At 35.0% G+C, this 16521-nt stretch overlaps 1 protein-coding gene across 9 annotated transcripts in view; it reads left to right on the top strand.

The window, feature by feature from the left end:
* Positions 1–16521, top strand: part of LOC141448782 (uncharacterized) — a 35312-nt gene that overhangs the window by 5186 nt on the left and 13605 nt on the right. Inside the window, exon 1 of one of the 9 annotated variants that reach the window (XM_074117412.1) lies at positions 256–667. The exons of 3 other annotated variants lie outside the window; for them this stretch is intronic. The gene's annotated coding sequence lies outside the window, so the exon portion shown is untranslated. Of the gene's footprint in view, positions 1–255; positions 668–9012; positions 9391–16521 lie in introns of those variants that run through there. 5 more of the 9 variants (XM_074117411.1, XM_074117404.1, XM_074117413.1 and 2 more) reach the window with 5 other exon arrangements.

Genomic DNA, 16521 nt, shown 5'->3' with positions numbered 1-16521 from the left:
GATTTATAAATGTTCGAATAATGGGAATAGTAGCGTCGATTCGATCAGGTAATGAAGAATAGAAAAGAATTTATATTCTGTAGCTCTCTGCAACTAGGCCAACCCAAACTAAACATCAATGTCTTAGTACATGTTTTGATCCAGATTTCTTAAGACATGAGGAGAGCAAGAGATTTCACAAAAGAACATCGTCCAGCACCTTGGATATCGTTTCTTTTCTTGTTATAACTGTAGGCCGGCCGGCTACAGCCTCTTAATCACGAATATTTAGCTTTTAGTAGAAACTAAAGCTTGTTGAACTGTTTATGAAAATAAAATCTCTGGACACAAGCGTTCTGGACCACAAGACACAATTTTTTTGGTAAAGCATGTTCATTCCAATCTTTATTATTACAAACTTGCGTGGAACACTATTACAACGAATATTGTTTAAAAATTTCCGATAAGTTTTGCATCCCTAATGAGTAAAAGAGTTTACAAGTTATTAGGATGGTAGTTTGGTACTATGGACGTACTTTATGCAGGCCGCCTCTCAGAGAGAGTATATCCCCCCCTGACCGGCACGCGTCTAGTGCTGCCTACCGCTGTCCCCCTTCCTCGCAGACTGATCTCACACCAGTCGTACTCCAGACCCCGAACAGACTACACCGCGTCGTCGCCCGTCCAGGTACGAGTGACTCACACACCTATGTAACTTACGAAAGCTTTTTTTTCCTTTTTTTTTTTATAAATAGAAATTTTCTAATTTAGTAAATTTTTGAATTTTTTTTTTTAGTTAGTTAATTTAGTAAAATTTACGTGTTCATAAATTTTTTTTGAAGATTTCGAAAAAAGATCTTTTTTCGTATTATTTTCTTTGTTTTGCTTTTCTGCATTGCCAAATAATATTTAGTTTAATATAAAATTTGTAAGCAAATTTTTCTTGAATTTTGTACATTTTAAGCTCTATTTTGGGACTTGCGGTTTTTCTAAAATAATTTTTTACTTTTCATTCTTTTTTGCTTTATTATGAAGTTATTGCTGATTTGTTATGAAAATTTCTGGATGAACTCTAGTTAAAATTGTAAGCTGTCATTTTTTTTTTTAACTTTTGTCTTTTGCGAACTTCTTTTTTGAAAATTGTCAATTTTTTAATTCATGTTTATTATTATTTAAATTTGTGATATTTTAAAATATTTAATATTCTCCAATGCCATGTTTCGAAGTTTACACCAATTTTTGAGTGCAGTGCCAGCAATAATTCATTAGTTTCAGCAGTATTAAATCTGAATTTTTGTCGTATTATTTCTCCAAAATTGTCTATTAAAATTTAAAGATTTATTTCCCACCGAAACAGAGAATTGGTTACATGAAAAACACGAAACTCTTGCAAGTTTCTCGAAAATCCAAAGATTTTCGTTAAATTTTGCGCAGCAGTAGCGTACATAAATTAATTTGAATTTAATTAATTAGAATGACATTCATGTTAGAGCTGTACTAAAAATCATTCATTTAAGGAATGGTTTTTCTCTGTGATTTTTGAAAATATTACTTTGTCAAAAAAAGCGCCGAAAGCCCATCTTTGACATTTCTTTCATACTGAACTATAGTTATTCGGAAAGGTTTCTGTTGAATTTCGTAAACCGGAAATGTGTAACATGAGGAGGTTTTCGTTTTATGTTCGATGATATCTTTTCTAATAACAACGGATAGTTAATATCGCACTTTCAATTTTATTTTCAGCAGTGTACGGAAAATAATGTTAGTATGAAATGGAGGACGCTCTGCGCACAAAAGTTTTTGTGAAAATTCGGAAACGGTAAAAGATATTTCTAAATGGGTACTCTTAACTTCTTCCGCAAGGTTCTCGAAATTGGGTACATTTCTTTATAATTTTCTCATTAATTCAATTTAAGCAATCAAGTTTTATATTTTCAGGTCTCTTGAATATGAAAAAAAAAAAGTTTAACAAATGATCTTTTAATTAATGCATTAATGAAAAAAACATCCAAAAAAAGCTAACTTGCAAGGTCTTCTTATGACCGGAAGTGTGTAACAATTCTAAAGTTTTTCTTTGTCGCAAATACCTCCAAAATTGAACACATCTTAAAAAATTTCGCATCGGAACTATTTGTCTTATACTATTATTATTCTTGGAAAATAATTATAAATTTTTATTGAATTTAGAGAGGTTCTGCAACATTTATCTTTCCGCTAAACTACAAGATGATTTGCCGTTATTGCTCGGACATTTGATCTGAATGGCGTCGGAACCTTTCAAAAAAAATTTAAACCATATAACGTACAATCATTATATGATCTGTACAATTATAAATGCGACTGCAATTCGGATGCTTTACGAACGGGCAGATCTAGACCGCAATTTCTTAGAGCATTCTGGCAAGATTCTAGCGAAGGTGTCTCTCCTTAAAGCCAGGTAAATGTCTGCCACTAATCTTTCCTAAATGATGAGGTCCACCGCGGTCAGTCGTCAGTCTTTTCAACTTCCCTTAGAACCGCGGTCAGTCATCAGTCTTTTCAACTTCCCTTAGAACGGCGATCCACAAAAGAGTTAGCCCCTTCATGTGTCGGTCTGATCTTTACTTTCCACGTCCAATTCTTACTTCATTCTGGAAAGTTTCAACTTATTTATTGAGAAAGAGTAGTTAATTTCTTTTTAATTATATATTTTTAATCAAAACTTCTAAAACATATTTTTTTTAAAATCTTTTATAGAGGAAAAATGCTTAATTTGTATCTATCGTAATCTTTCATTTTTGTTGTTGTTTACTTCTTTAAGATATGAATGAACAGCTAGTTTTTTTACAATTTAAAGGGTAAGGTTATTAAACAAATTCCACTGCAACATTATAGATGTACCGGGTTCGTTTTCTTGAGGGGTCTTGCACGACATTAAGTCTCTGTTATAAGTGTATGATGTTGAGTTTGTGGGCAAGCTAAACTATAGTTGCTTACATCGACTAGTTTAGAAGGCTTACCTAGTTTATTTTGAATATGAAAGTGACCATGTAATTGTGAGTTTGGCTTGGATATCTCCAGAAGTTCAAGAACCAGAAGAAATTGGTGTAATCTTTTAATTGGGTAACTAAGGATCTTGACATGATTTCGAATTGAAGTATTAATCGAAAAGTCGGAGTAAGCGAAAAATGGTTTTTAGAATTTACAGTGTAGAAAGTTCTAATCTGATATTTCGGTTAAGGTTTTATCCAATATCAGTGAATCGAATACTCCATTTACTAACCGGTATTTATTTTTTCCAATTTTAGCTGTAACCTCTAAAATTAATTTATTTCCTTACATAATGCCCATCAGTAGTCTTTCATTTTCCTTTGTAACATTTTTATATTGGCTTACTTTGAGCATTACAGGAAGTTTTGTGTCCTTTTAATTTCATCTTTTTTTGTATTATTTGGAAACAGGTTTTCATTTTGGAAAATATTAGAAGTAAAATGTTGGGAAATCACTCAAAGATTAGGTGCCATGTTTGTTACTGAATTTTTTTATGAAATTCAGTTCATTTTCATGCTCAAGAAATCTCAAAATCTTTACTTCCGGTATCGAAAAATTAAACCCAATTGAAATACTTATTGGATATGGCGCACTTCCTGTTGTCAGATTTTTTCCCCAAATTTTAAAATGACTTTTCCAAAATATTAGATAGTTGTAAAAATTTACAATTTCCTAACGAGCCTCTTTAGAATGAGCTTGCGACCGTTCTCTTTTGAGATCGCAAAAAGTCAAGTTTCATACAGAAGTGATGTGCCTTCGCGTGCTCTCGTAGTTTACTAAATTTAAGAAAACTTTGATGATACGCGTTTGAGTTGTTTGCATTAAATTTAAAACAAAATTCAGAAATCTATTCCACAAAATCACACTTGCTTCCAATATCTTTTCTTCAAATTTAAGTTCTTAAAATGTTTAATGATTTACTTGATTTACTTGATTTGGTTCTATTAAGTGCCTATGTTTATGACTTCGTATTACTGCTGACTAATGAGAGAGTTTGGGTGGGTAAGATGATGAGCTAGAGTCTGTGGCAGACTATACTCGTACTTATGTTTAGCTCTGAAGATGCTAAGTGTATTTTTTACCCTTCCCATATATTCGTGACGACACTCTTTAGTGTAATCTAGGATCTGTCACCTGTATGATATTAACGAAGTCTAAATGAGCTGATGGAATTCTGATTCAGAAAATGGCAGCACCGGAATGGATTTTAAAGTATTCCTCGAACCTCCGTACAATCCAGTCCTTAACATTAACTGCTGAAGGGGCTTCCTCTAAAGTGACAATTCTCTAAATTATACGAAATTACCACCTATGAAATATTAACGGAATATCCCTAAAATTTTTAAAAATAATCATTTACTTGGAGAAGTGTAAACCTCTCTTCACTTGACATTGACCCTCTCGATTCTGGGAGATTCTCGGATTCCACATTACTTTTTTTAAAAGTCTTTTTTATTGTAAAAAAAAATGAATCATGAAGATTTCTCAAAACATGTAGATGATGGATGGATTAAGTTTCAATTTGGGGGACAACTAAAAAACATGTTTCCTTGTAAGGAGTTCGCGTTAAAAAAGTTACTGCTCTAAAATCCTGTTTAAATTTTGGTCAAAATAAAGAATTAAAATTAAAACAATCTTATTTTTTCCCGATTAATTGAAGCGTGTTATAAGAAGTCTGCTTTGAGAAGTTCTACTTTTTCAAACAATATGTTTTACATGTTCATAATTTGCCAAAAAAAGTGCAAGGATTATCGAGGTACAAGGAATGAGGCCTTTATTGCACCAAGGGCGCTCGCCATTGGGGGAGTGTCGGAAATGTCTTCCTTACAATCAATAATCTAAATAAATTCTATTGAAAAAAGTAAAGAAACGCCAATTCTATTTTTCTGGCGAATTCCGGTGTGAGCACTGATACTATCATTTTTCTTTCATTTTATTCATCGCAGCGCGCACTGGCCAGTTTCGGACTTACGTCCATCATTAGAGGTAGATTATTCAGTTTGATGAAGAGAATGCGACTTCACTTTACTCTCGCACAACAGTTAACTCAGCCAACAAATGATGGGAACATAAGCGCAGTCAAAATCTCTTCATCAAACTGATTACTCTACCTCTGTATGAATGGAAATCTGGACCCGGTCAGTGCAATGAACATGCCACGACGAAAATCTAAGATATTGAAAGTAGAAGAAAATCTCATACTACGGATCTGAACACATCGTCAACGATATCTTTTCTGTCGGGTTTTCACGTCCAACTGTACCAGTCAAAAGACTTGGACGAGGCGCACTGCGAAAAGAATAAAAGTTTATTGCAGTTCAGTTAATAATCCAAGGGAATAGATGAAACTTGGAAGCGGTAGTTCTGCTTTCCAGAAAATTTATTACAAAAAACTAATCCGCAATATTATATTTAGGTACACGTATTTTCTTCAAAATTAACAAAAATTTGCCTCGTTGGATTAAAAGATGCTCTGACGCATTTTTTTTTGGCATTTTCTTGTCTTGCAGTCACATAGAATACCTTCCAAACCAAACTCTTTTTGGATTTATTCAAAGTAAAAATGAAGTAATCGTCTATTTGTCTGGGCGAGGCTTAATATCTACTTCCAAATTTGGTGTTATTGTACTTGCAATTTGCAAAATATTAAAATATTTTTTTGTTTTTTAATTGTTACAGTTCACAAATTTCGAAATATCAATTACGGAAACATATCTGGTGTGCAATATGAGTCCATACAAATTTTTACGTTGCACACATTCTAAGCATGATGAACATTTAATGAAATATCTGCCTAGGATTAAAGTTATTTTATTTAATCACCTCATTCCTGAAAAGAGAAAAAAATAAACTCCACTAAAAAAAAAGTTTAAAAAGAAAAGACTTTTTCATAGAGGCTAACGCTCGCTGTGGTCGCTCTTGTAAAAAAAGGTCCCAGGTTGTTGTACACTTGTCGATGATTGTGAACTTGTTGACGCTGCATGTAGACTAAATTGAGCAGCTATGCTGGTGAATCTAAAACGACGGGGAAAAACCGACATGCTGACCTCACATCTGCCTCCAACGTCACCGCCATTTCACTTTGTCCTTGATGGTCTTCAATCCCAGCAAAAGTTTCTTTTTCGCTTTCTTTCTGCTGATTGCCAGCTTGCATATAGCTTAACATTATGTTTTATATATATCTACGGTGAAGCCGTTTCATGCACAGTACAGTTTATCAATATATTTATAACAGAATGGTTTCCCAATAGTTAAGAAGTTAAGGTGAAATTGCCATTTTCATGTTATACGGAATTTAAATTTATAGAAGTATTTTTAGTGCTATCTACAACATCATGTCTTGCATTAGTAGCTTTTTTGCATTTGAAATTTCTACTTTTGAAACTGAGTGAAACGGAAAGTTTTTATCCCTTCCGCTTGAAAGCTAAGCAAAGTATTGCAATCATATTTTTGGTTGATGTTGAGCTTTATGGTTCCCTGGATCCGTAAAAATGTTTTTAGGAATTGATCAGAATATCTCCAAAATAATCGCCGGAAGTTTAAAACTTCGTATTTTTATCGGGCCCCACCCGAGGAACCGACAGCAAATTTGCGGCCAATGTTCCTTACCCGAGAGTACTATTTTAATTTATTAGAATTTCGAGAAAATAGTTTAGCGTTTTTCTTTAAACTTAATGTACCACAAACAGGTTTCCATCTCCTACTTCAAATGTTCTTCGACTAAGGTCCCTACGTAGAGAAGAGATTGGTTAGATTTCTCTTAAAAGTACCATTTTTAGTATAATCGTATCCATTAGAAAGGAAAGTAAATTTACCGATAAACTCCGAGCTTGAAGAATTATCCTACCTCAGGGGGTACCACTAGCGGAAGTGACTTTCTGCAAACTTCTAATGCATCACCTCTCCGCGCAGATCTATACATTTATTTGAGTAATGTGGAACGGAAAATCCGTTTTAGGACATTTTAAGAAGGAATGGGGCTAGGTTAAAGTCATTTCAGTCCAAGTTGCAATTCTATATCCTGAATAATGTTGGCAAGAATTAAACGTTGTCTAAATCTAAGAGAGTTTGAAAAATGAGGTTAGAAGAACATAGAGAATTGTAGTAAGATACAATCATGTGTGTCTGACACCAGATTTTTTACGTTTTCTTACCGCAAGAGAAATCTATCCTAGAGATATTCACTTTTAAACTCTCTGGATGGCCTATGGATTCCGAAGTGCCGGATTTGCGCATTATCATCAGTTCTTTCAATTAGATTTAGGTAGCATAGATGAGGTTCCAGGAAAAAAAAAAATATTTTTGAAGAGTGGAAAAATTTCTTTCATATTTATTAACGCACACATGCGAGATTTTAAGAGAAGCAATATATTTTAGTGGTAAGGGGCGATATGATGATGTTAGCTTTCGAAGAACATTTGAGGGATAGCGACATAATAAATTGGACACAGTCGTGATTTAAGAAGAAAAGAAGTCAATATGGACAACCTTTTAGGGCCCACTTTTCGCCTCCTGTCACTGTTACTACTCCTAGGAAATCCCCAACTAGAAGACTACATTAATCTCCTGGAGACGGAAATATGGACTCTTTAAGAGTTGAAAAATTTGGGAATTATCTGGAATTCTACAGCGCGTTTAAAAATAGAATAGATTATTAACTACCGCAACGGATGCGGCCTTCAAAATTGCAGAAAATTGTGGAATTAATTGAGATAGAGCTCCCTGTCATCACAAATTCTGAAACTAAAAAAACAGTATTATTGGGAACTGACAGAACGTCACCAACGATATTTCTATTGAATTTGGTAATTACAAATAATTCTAAAAGCGACGCTGGTTCTTAGGCCCTTTCAGGACACTTTTTTGAAATAGATTAAAGAACAAAAAATAAAAGTCGGTTTGTCGAGAAATACGGTGAATGTTACCGCATTATCGTAGTCATTGAAAATAAAAACTGATTAGAAATAGTTAAGATTCCTCTTAGATATAGTTCATCAAAATCTATAGTTTTTTGAATTCAAAATTAAACGCGTGAAATAATTTTGAAACGATGAAAAAGATAGCTTCCATTTGCTGATTTTTTTTTTTTTTCTTTATCATGAAATTACAATAATAATAATAAATTATTAAAGAAAAAAAAGCTTCACATGATTACGAGGTGATCACAAGGCCGCGTGTGCGACTCGCTCACTGCAATACGAAGATACACACTTGAGGAGGTGGGCAGACACATTCCTTCAGGACTAAGAACTAGTCCTGACTGTACGCACACAGCGACATCTCTCACAACTTATTACTACACACACAGAGGGCCGTCCGAAAGGATAAAACGTTGGCGTAGCTTTGCTCTATATAGAGTGTAGTTTTGGGGGCAGTAAGGGCGGCAAGAGAGAGGGTAGATAGAGTCTGTTGGCGGCAAAGTGAGTGAGAGAGCACGACACTCTGTTCCCCGCCGGCCTAACTGGATGGCGCTACTCCCAAAACTGGTGGCGGTGTGCGTACGTGTAACAGAGCAGTGATACACTGTGCAGAGTTGGCTGGTGTGATGCTATGCTGGCTTGCCATACTCCAAAGGAGAGGCAGTAAACGCTAGCACACGCGCCTTATTCCCTGTGTATGGTGGCGCGTTGGTGCGCGCTTACTGCTCTGTGTAGAGGGTTGTTAGCAATGGCAGCTAGACTGTTTGTGTCGGTGTGTTAGAGAACAGTTGTGTGTACTGGCTTGTGAAGGTGCTGCGGCGGTATCCCTTGCCACTGATGGTTAGTAGAAGTGTGTCGTATGTAGGAGAAAGAGGACACGAGAGGGCTCTCTATCCCTGTGTAGGGCCGGCCTCTGCCCTAGCTCTCTAAACAAGCTGGGCCGTGCTGCGCTCGTATGTACTCTCAGTTCAGATAGATGGAGAGTACACAGTTGGCTAGCCCGTACGTATGGATCTCGGTTAAATCCCTCCAGAGTGAGTGGGTTAGGATATAGAGGCAGGAGTGACAGAGTGGCGAAGTGGTTGGTTGGTCTGTACTGGGCGCTCTGTTATTGGGGGCGGCAGGAGGCAGCCAGTAAGCAGGCACAGACAAGTTTGTGGCGGTGGTACTCTCTCTGCCTCGCTCGGCGATATTCACTGCACGCCACACTCTCCGGCAGTTCTCTGATAGCAGTGTGCCGGTCTGGGCCGGCCGACACAAACTACCTTCAGTAGAGTTTTGTAGACGACGCCGACAACCGAGTCCCTTTTCTGCTTCCAAGAGATCTATTTTACTCCCGTCGCCCCTTATATATAACAAGTATATATATATACAAGTATATATGGACAAATAGGCTGAAGCAGCGAGGCTAGGAGCGATGTAGAAACGATCTTGCTACCACTGAGTACGTAGTTATTTTTTGGTAAGCGTCAACAAAATTTAGCGTCATCTCCAAATTTTGGTTAAATTCTACCAATTTTTTAAAATGCAAATAAAATATGGTGTGAAGCTCTCGCGAGACTTGATTTTCTTTCAATTCTCACAAAATTATCTTCAAACAAGGTGAAAGCAAGTAGTCTCAGTTTCCCAGATCGTTCCTTAAAATCAGTTTTCATGAAAATAATTCCAAGTGAAATGAATACTAAAAACAACCTATAAGCCTTAACACTTCCGTAACCCTAGCGATTCCCTTTGTATTCCAAATTTTTGCGGCTTATTTCACTTCCTATATAAAATGGGAGATAAAGTTCATTGAACAGCATACCTGAGAGATTTCCAATGTGTACTATCTTCTCTGACAAAGTTTAAAGCAAAAATCTGGGATTTAAACTTCGGTTTCGTATCTGATTTACTAATTTACGGAATTACCCTTTTCCTACTAAGAACACCAACTGTTTGGATTATAGGTATGTGGATTCCTAAACTCCAAAAACAGACCACTAAGTTCCCTGCAGGATTAGCTGGAATGTTTTTACAGAAAAATCACCACGTGCCCTTATAATTATTTACCGCATTAATCCCTCAATCAAATCTTTGTATTTTTAACAAATTTTAAACTTTCTGTAATTTTTCAGTTCTGCTTACACTATTATTTAAAAAAAAAAAAACTTTTTTTGAACTCAGAAACCTCAAAATTTTGTATTTCCGAAAAAAAATTAGAGAAAGTGATGAAGGAATCTCTTTGTTCTCTCCGACTTTCTCTTGCTCAAGCTTTAATCACTGAGAAAGAGAGAATCAATCATTGCATGAATTTGATACAATTAATGAGGCTCTCAAATATTTTTGGTATCGTCAATCACTGCTTACTGAACTATTTTATTTAAACGTTATAATTTAAATGAATAATAATCATTATTATTATTATTGAAATTGAAGTTCCGTTGTTTGTTTGTTTTTAGTAGCGCTTTGCTTTTATTGCAAAGTTTTGTTTGTATTTAGATAAATAAATTAGGAATTTAGATTTTTAATGAAGCTAACGTTACTAAAAATTAAGATAAACTAAGAAGACTAAAAAAGACAGTTCAAAGAAGTATTCTAACTACATTTGGTCAACTTCTAATGTTCAACCCTTGTTCACGAAGTTATTTCTCAAGAACCAAGTCGAAATTCTCAAACCTTAACCTCTCTCTCCTTCGGAACCCTACATTGTATCTCTTTGTACAAAAGAACATATCTCTAGTAGAAGGCCCACTTTCTTTGTTTTGTTTTCAAAGCTTGTTCTTGATTATGACATTTCATAGCCTTTTCTGGAATCAATCCTCCTGCAAACTTTGTAATCCCTCGTAAAACTAGCGCAAACCAACTCGAAGACACTCCTACTTTTTCTGCCCATGCAGTTCCATCCACTTTGCTTGTTAACGGCAGTTACAAGTCAGTGTGCCTTGTAAGGATAAGCTACCCACAAAAATTGTTATTATTAAGATTTATTTTACGAAGTTAAACTTTCGTTTAATCTGTTTCTATTCAATAGATAATTTTAGCTGATTTGAAGCCTTCAAACTGCATAGGTAGTGAAACTTGGCATTACAATAAAGTGCACTTTAGTATGGGGCTTCAAGTCGCAGTAAAACCACTTAAAAATAAACGTTTCCAGGAAGTTTGTCTTTCCGGGGTAACTGCTTCTGGAAGCTTCCTGCTGAAATGCTCCATCAGTACAAAGTACAAAAAATTAAGCCACCTACATTATGTCAAAGAACAATATAAGCAATGCTGAAATTATAAGTTAGGGAAACGCGCTTAAACGGAAAGGCTACTACTGAATAATTTTGTGATTTTTTTGGTTTGTTATTTTTTTTGAAAATGTTTGAATTGATTTTCCTAAAACTTCGCCATGTACTCACTCGAATGCAATTACTTTTATTTGAAACCCGGAAAAAGTTAATTTAAATGCTCTCTGTACTCTGAAGAAACTTGAAATTTGAAATCTGCGGGTTTAAGTGTTAAGGGGCGTGGTCTGTATTGCTGCACACTTTGTAACTTCGCCTTTATCCAGACTTTAACACAAGACAAGAAATCATCTATTTTTCTACTAGAACCACTTTTTTTTTTGAGGGGAAACTAACGTTTAAATAAAATTTTCCATTTTATAATTATACTAATAAGAAAATGAAATTTTGCGCTTCACATAATTGTTGACCTTCTTTTTCTTTACGTTTTAAACGCTTGTTTGTTTGTTGCAAATATTGATAACTCGTTTTTCTCTAATAATCAAAAGTTTCGGCAGGGTTTGTTCCCTTATTATTGGCTGAGCTATTGAGCAGAAGTGTGCTACGTTAGCGAGTGCAATATTTATCGAATTAATACTCTGTGGTTATTCAATCAGAGGATTACTGGTGACCATTGCCACTATCTTCGTGATTGAATTTTAAAATTTCCTTGAAAAATATTGTCTCTTAAGTGAACCACTCACTAATTGATCTGTGAGGTCGTAGTGAATTTAGTTTTATTATGTGAGCCATTCAACTTTCAATGCTACAACTTATCATCAACACCAGGTCATCCGCGAAAGAAATGGCAATTCATTGTCTGTGCTTTTTGTAGATCCAACTTAATTCATGCGAAACATTTGTAAGCGTTTATTCGAAAGCCACACTGCCCAATTCATGAACCTTTCTTCGTTTTTGCACTGAAATTAGACAATATTCTTTATTTGAAACATTCAAAAGGCTTCCCCCTCTCCTAATAAATACCTTGGTTTTACTTCACCTTGTTTTGCCTGACTTACTACACTGACTAGATTGCTTTAGGACCTTTGAAGTGCTTTTGATTTGTCAGCACCTATTCATCACGTAGGATAAACTAATTTTTATGGTTAGATGATGTTTTTGGTTTGGATATTTATAAATATACTACTTGTATACATTATGATATGAAAGAAGTTACCAATATAAATGTTACATTATACCTTTCTTACAGTCTGTTAAGCAGGACCAGAAGATTATATTTAAAAAAAACCTGAAGATTGTTGGCGGTCTGTATCGCGTCACAGTGAGTTTGGACGACTATTTGGAGCTGGAGAGGCAATTTGAGCGAACAGAATAGGGACAGACCGTTCTTGGACTATTAAAGATTTCTCGTGAAGGTAGTCGACTCTACTCTTTCGCGGAGAGACGTGGCTTGCTAAAATGAAGATTTGGTGTTGTGTGAAAGTTTCTTGACATTGCTGCTGCAGGACTATCAAGTACAGAGTAACATTGGGGATTGATGGCCTATTTGTACAGGAGATGTTTCCATTATACAGCCGCTCGAAAGAGGAGACCTAACTATTGCCATTTTTCTGGATTTCGCATTCCCCTCCTGGCTGTTGGAAAGAAATTCAGTTTGTTGTTCTGGGTTATCCCGAGTAACCAATTCACATGGTCCAAGCGATCAATGTATTTCATTTTGGGAGATCTGATCACCGTTATGATAAAATTTGGCTTAGTTTAGACGTGATTTAATTTTCATTGGTTGCTCCACTTTATTAATTCTGCGGTTAAATTTACGCGGTTTAAATATTTCTTTTTGCAGAAAAAAAGAGACAGAAGCCAATACCATGAGTTCGTTCAAGTTTTGTCAGTCGGACGCTGGTCGACATGTTATTATAATTACTCGTATTATACCAGTTGACAGAGAGAGTTTAAGGTTACCTTCACAAGGTTGCTCCCGTATGTTTAATTTGTGTTGATCTCCGCTCCCTGGTAGCGCTGTGTTATGCTGCAGACAGATACACTAGCCAGATCTAATCGACTGTTTTTATTTGTTAGGATTATCGAAATAAATTCATTTTTTAGAGCAATAACAATGAAAGTCACGTCATCTGAAGCTTGTATACTGCTGGTCAAAGATGCGATTAAAAACGAAAGAGGACCTGGATAGAGGAAGCATTTTTCTTAGATTTGTATCATTTTTCTGTTTTTTTAGTAGGACCCAGACCTGAGTTGTACGAAACTAGAAGTCAAGAAGTTCTGTGCAACGTAACTTAATAAGTTCTTTGGGAATTCATGCACCGCGTTAAACCTTAGAATACTTCCAAAATACTAGATTCTGTTTTCTGGGCAATGAGTATTTGAGCTAGCTCCTTACCCACACTTACAACTTGCAAGAATAATTTTTTGTGAGACCCTAAATTGGAATAGTTATTGTCATTGTTCCATTAACCTTACTTTGTTTTTTGACTTACACTTCCGCAATTGTGCGGGTATGTGTAGTACATCTTGAAGATACCATTATTTCAGATGCCAGGCTCTACATCTATAACAAGAGAGCTGGCGGAAATTGGTTGGAGAAGGTGTTTATTCCGGGACTATTACTTGAAATGCACTTTGATGACCTTAAAGAGGCTAGTAAGCAGTAGTTTTTAAAATGATAATAATGCCCTTTAGTAGGACTTCATACCTGAACAGACTTGATATTTACATAAAAATGTAATGTCGAATAATTGTTTATGATTAACTGGTATAATCACGTTAAACAAGAACAGAGCTGAGTTTTAATTTTAAGATTTTCAAATCAGTCCTTATGAGTCATGGTTGTTAAAAAACCAAATTCATTCATGTGATTCTAAACATCTCCCTTAAGTTTTTTTTTTAATATTTATTCCATTTATAGTGTGAATATGGATGAGTATTTGAGATGGTAAGCTAGAGTTTCCTGTAGATAAGCTAAATCCAATAGCAACTACCTCTGCAGGACTCGGTGTTAGAGCTATCGGTACAGTGTTTGAACAGTTTAGCGGGGTAATTACACCTAGAGGACGCGTAAGATCCCTATTAAAGTAGCCTCCATTCGTTAGAGGTAAATATTTCTTTGGGCTAGTAAATTTCCCCCAAAATATGTCTATTGAGGGAAACTAAACGTTTAAAAAATAGTTTTTCATTATAAATATGAAAATGAAAGAACGGTTAACGAAGGAGAGATCAGCTAAGAGAGGTGATTCCTACGAGGATATCCCGAGTACAATCCAGCTGCTGGACCCAAGATTTGCTCTTCTTATCAGGTTCATATAGCAGCTTATTGTTCCGTGATGGACAGTGTAGTCTGTAACGAGAGAACACTGTCCTGAGGCCGGTAGTGCCCTGCAAAAAGCTCCGGGCGCCAATGACCACGGAGTAAATCCTTGAATAAATTAATAAAGGTTTACCGAGTTGACTTAACTGAATTATGAGGGTGTCATACTAAATTTGTATGAATTATTTTACAAATGTAATATATGTTGTGTTCTCATTTCGTTTTCCTACTGGCTTTACCCTGCTCACGAATTGGGTTTTTAAGAATACAAAACAGTAAGCTTAAAATATCGTCAGAATGCAGCAACAAGCCACATGGTCACTTAAAAAAACCTGCCTGTTGATGCTATCTGTCGGATTTTGTACTAACTAATCGGTTCTTTTTTAATACATGCTTCGGTTATTATTAACTGAGATGTGTTTAAATCTATAAGAGCAAATTTATTTTTCTTTTTTTTTCTTATTTATTTTATATGTTGAAAAAGCCTAGAAATGGATGCTTCATTTTATTTAATTTTGAAGGTGACAAACTATTTGCAGTTCTGATAAAATTTAACATCTTACTTTAAACATCACTTTTTCAGCGTTAATGGAAACCCTTCCACCTAGGCTTTAATGTTTATAAAACTGCTTTTTGCTGAAGGAGCTTTTTTCATAATGTTAGAATTTAAGTTCACTTGTGATCTGTGTTTTCAGATGTAGGATATAAAATAGTATTTATCGGCAACTGAACAGAGAATTTTTTTTCCTTCCTACGTTTTAACCCATTAGCTTTCACTTAGCTTCTTGAGTTGGGATCACCAATATTCTCGTCATTCCAGTCTTGCTCCAACATTTATCCTTCATATTTTCCGTTACGTTCTTCTTTCTTGGGATCTTGGCTGCTTACTGTAGCCCAACTACCTGACGCCAACCTCACATTACACTTTATTTCTTGATTTAGAATAGTGATTGCATTGGGCTTAGCAAACCGTTAGATTTGCAATATATCTTTAATATGGGCGGGTGTTGGCCTAGCGGTCAAGAGCGTGGCTTTGTAACTGTAAGATCCCCAGTTCGAATCCCGCGTATGACTACTTTTTATTTGTTTATAGTAAAGTATGAGCTTCCACCACCTTCCACGACACCTAATTTGGTAGTTGAACTTAAGCCACACCTGAAAAAAATGGGCGATTACTTTACTTTACTTATATCTTTAACATACATTTTTTTAGTTCGCAGTGTTTTATACACTCTTCTGGGCAGTCCGATCTTCATTTTTTTTCTACTAGTCCCATAGCTTCTTCTTCATATTAATTTTAACTTCTCACAGCCTATCAAACAGTTTTTAAACTCCGATTTTTTCAATTAAAGAATTTTTTCTGCAACCATGTAGGGAAGTTCTCATTATTCAATTAAAATCAACTGTGTAATGCCCAACTTCCCACACTAGTAGGGAAAAATTCCCATTAGTGTCACTTTCCGCACTAGTGTGTGGAAAAACTTTATTGTGCCTCCTTGATATAAGAAGTTTTGTTATTAACATAAATATTTTCTGTAAAACTTTAATAAGCTTATTTAACGTAACTAAATAATTAAAAAACGAATATTAAAAAATAAAATAAAAATTGAAAGGAATATAGAAATAAAAATAATACTTTAATAAATAATTAGATATTTTTAATTATAACAGTTAAAAAGGTTATAGTGTTACCTTATAGAAATTTAAAATGGATTCTAGTGATTCCTGTTTAGAAAACACTCCATCAATAAAAGAAACAGCAGAAAATGTAATAAGTAATGTAAATACGTAAGTAATGTAAATAATTGTAATATAACAATAAATGTTTATAATAAATAAATTACTTTTTGTAGACTGTAAAATGAAATTTTTAATTTTTTTAGTTCATAAATCTAATGGTTGCAGAAAAAATATAATATTTAACTCGAGTGTCAAGTATTTTCCTCACACTCGGCAATTTGCGCTTGCACTCGCCTCGCTTCGCTCGCTCGTGCGTGCAAACCCTGCCTCGCGTGAGGAAAAGTACTACTTTCCACACTTGTTAAATAAATAACTATTTATTTTA

This window comes from Rhodnius prolixus, unplaced genomic scaffold, assembly GCF_049639745.1.
Source record: "Rhodnius prolixus isolate KJV_2025 unplaced genomic scaffold, Rpr scaffold_2, whole genome shotgun sequence".
Classification (NCBI taxonomy): domain Eukaryota; kingdom Metazoa; phylum Arthropoda; class Insecta; order Hemiptera; family Reduviidae; genus Rhodnius; species Rhodnius prolixus.
The sequence above is the reverse complement of the archived record's forward strand: the minus strand, read 5'-3'. Positions and strand labels throughout refer to the sequence as shown.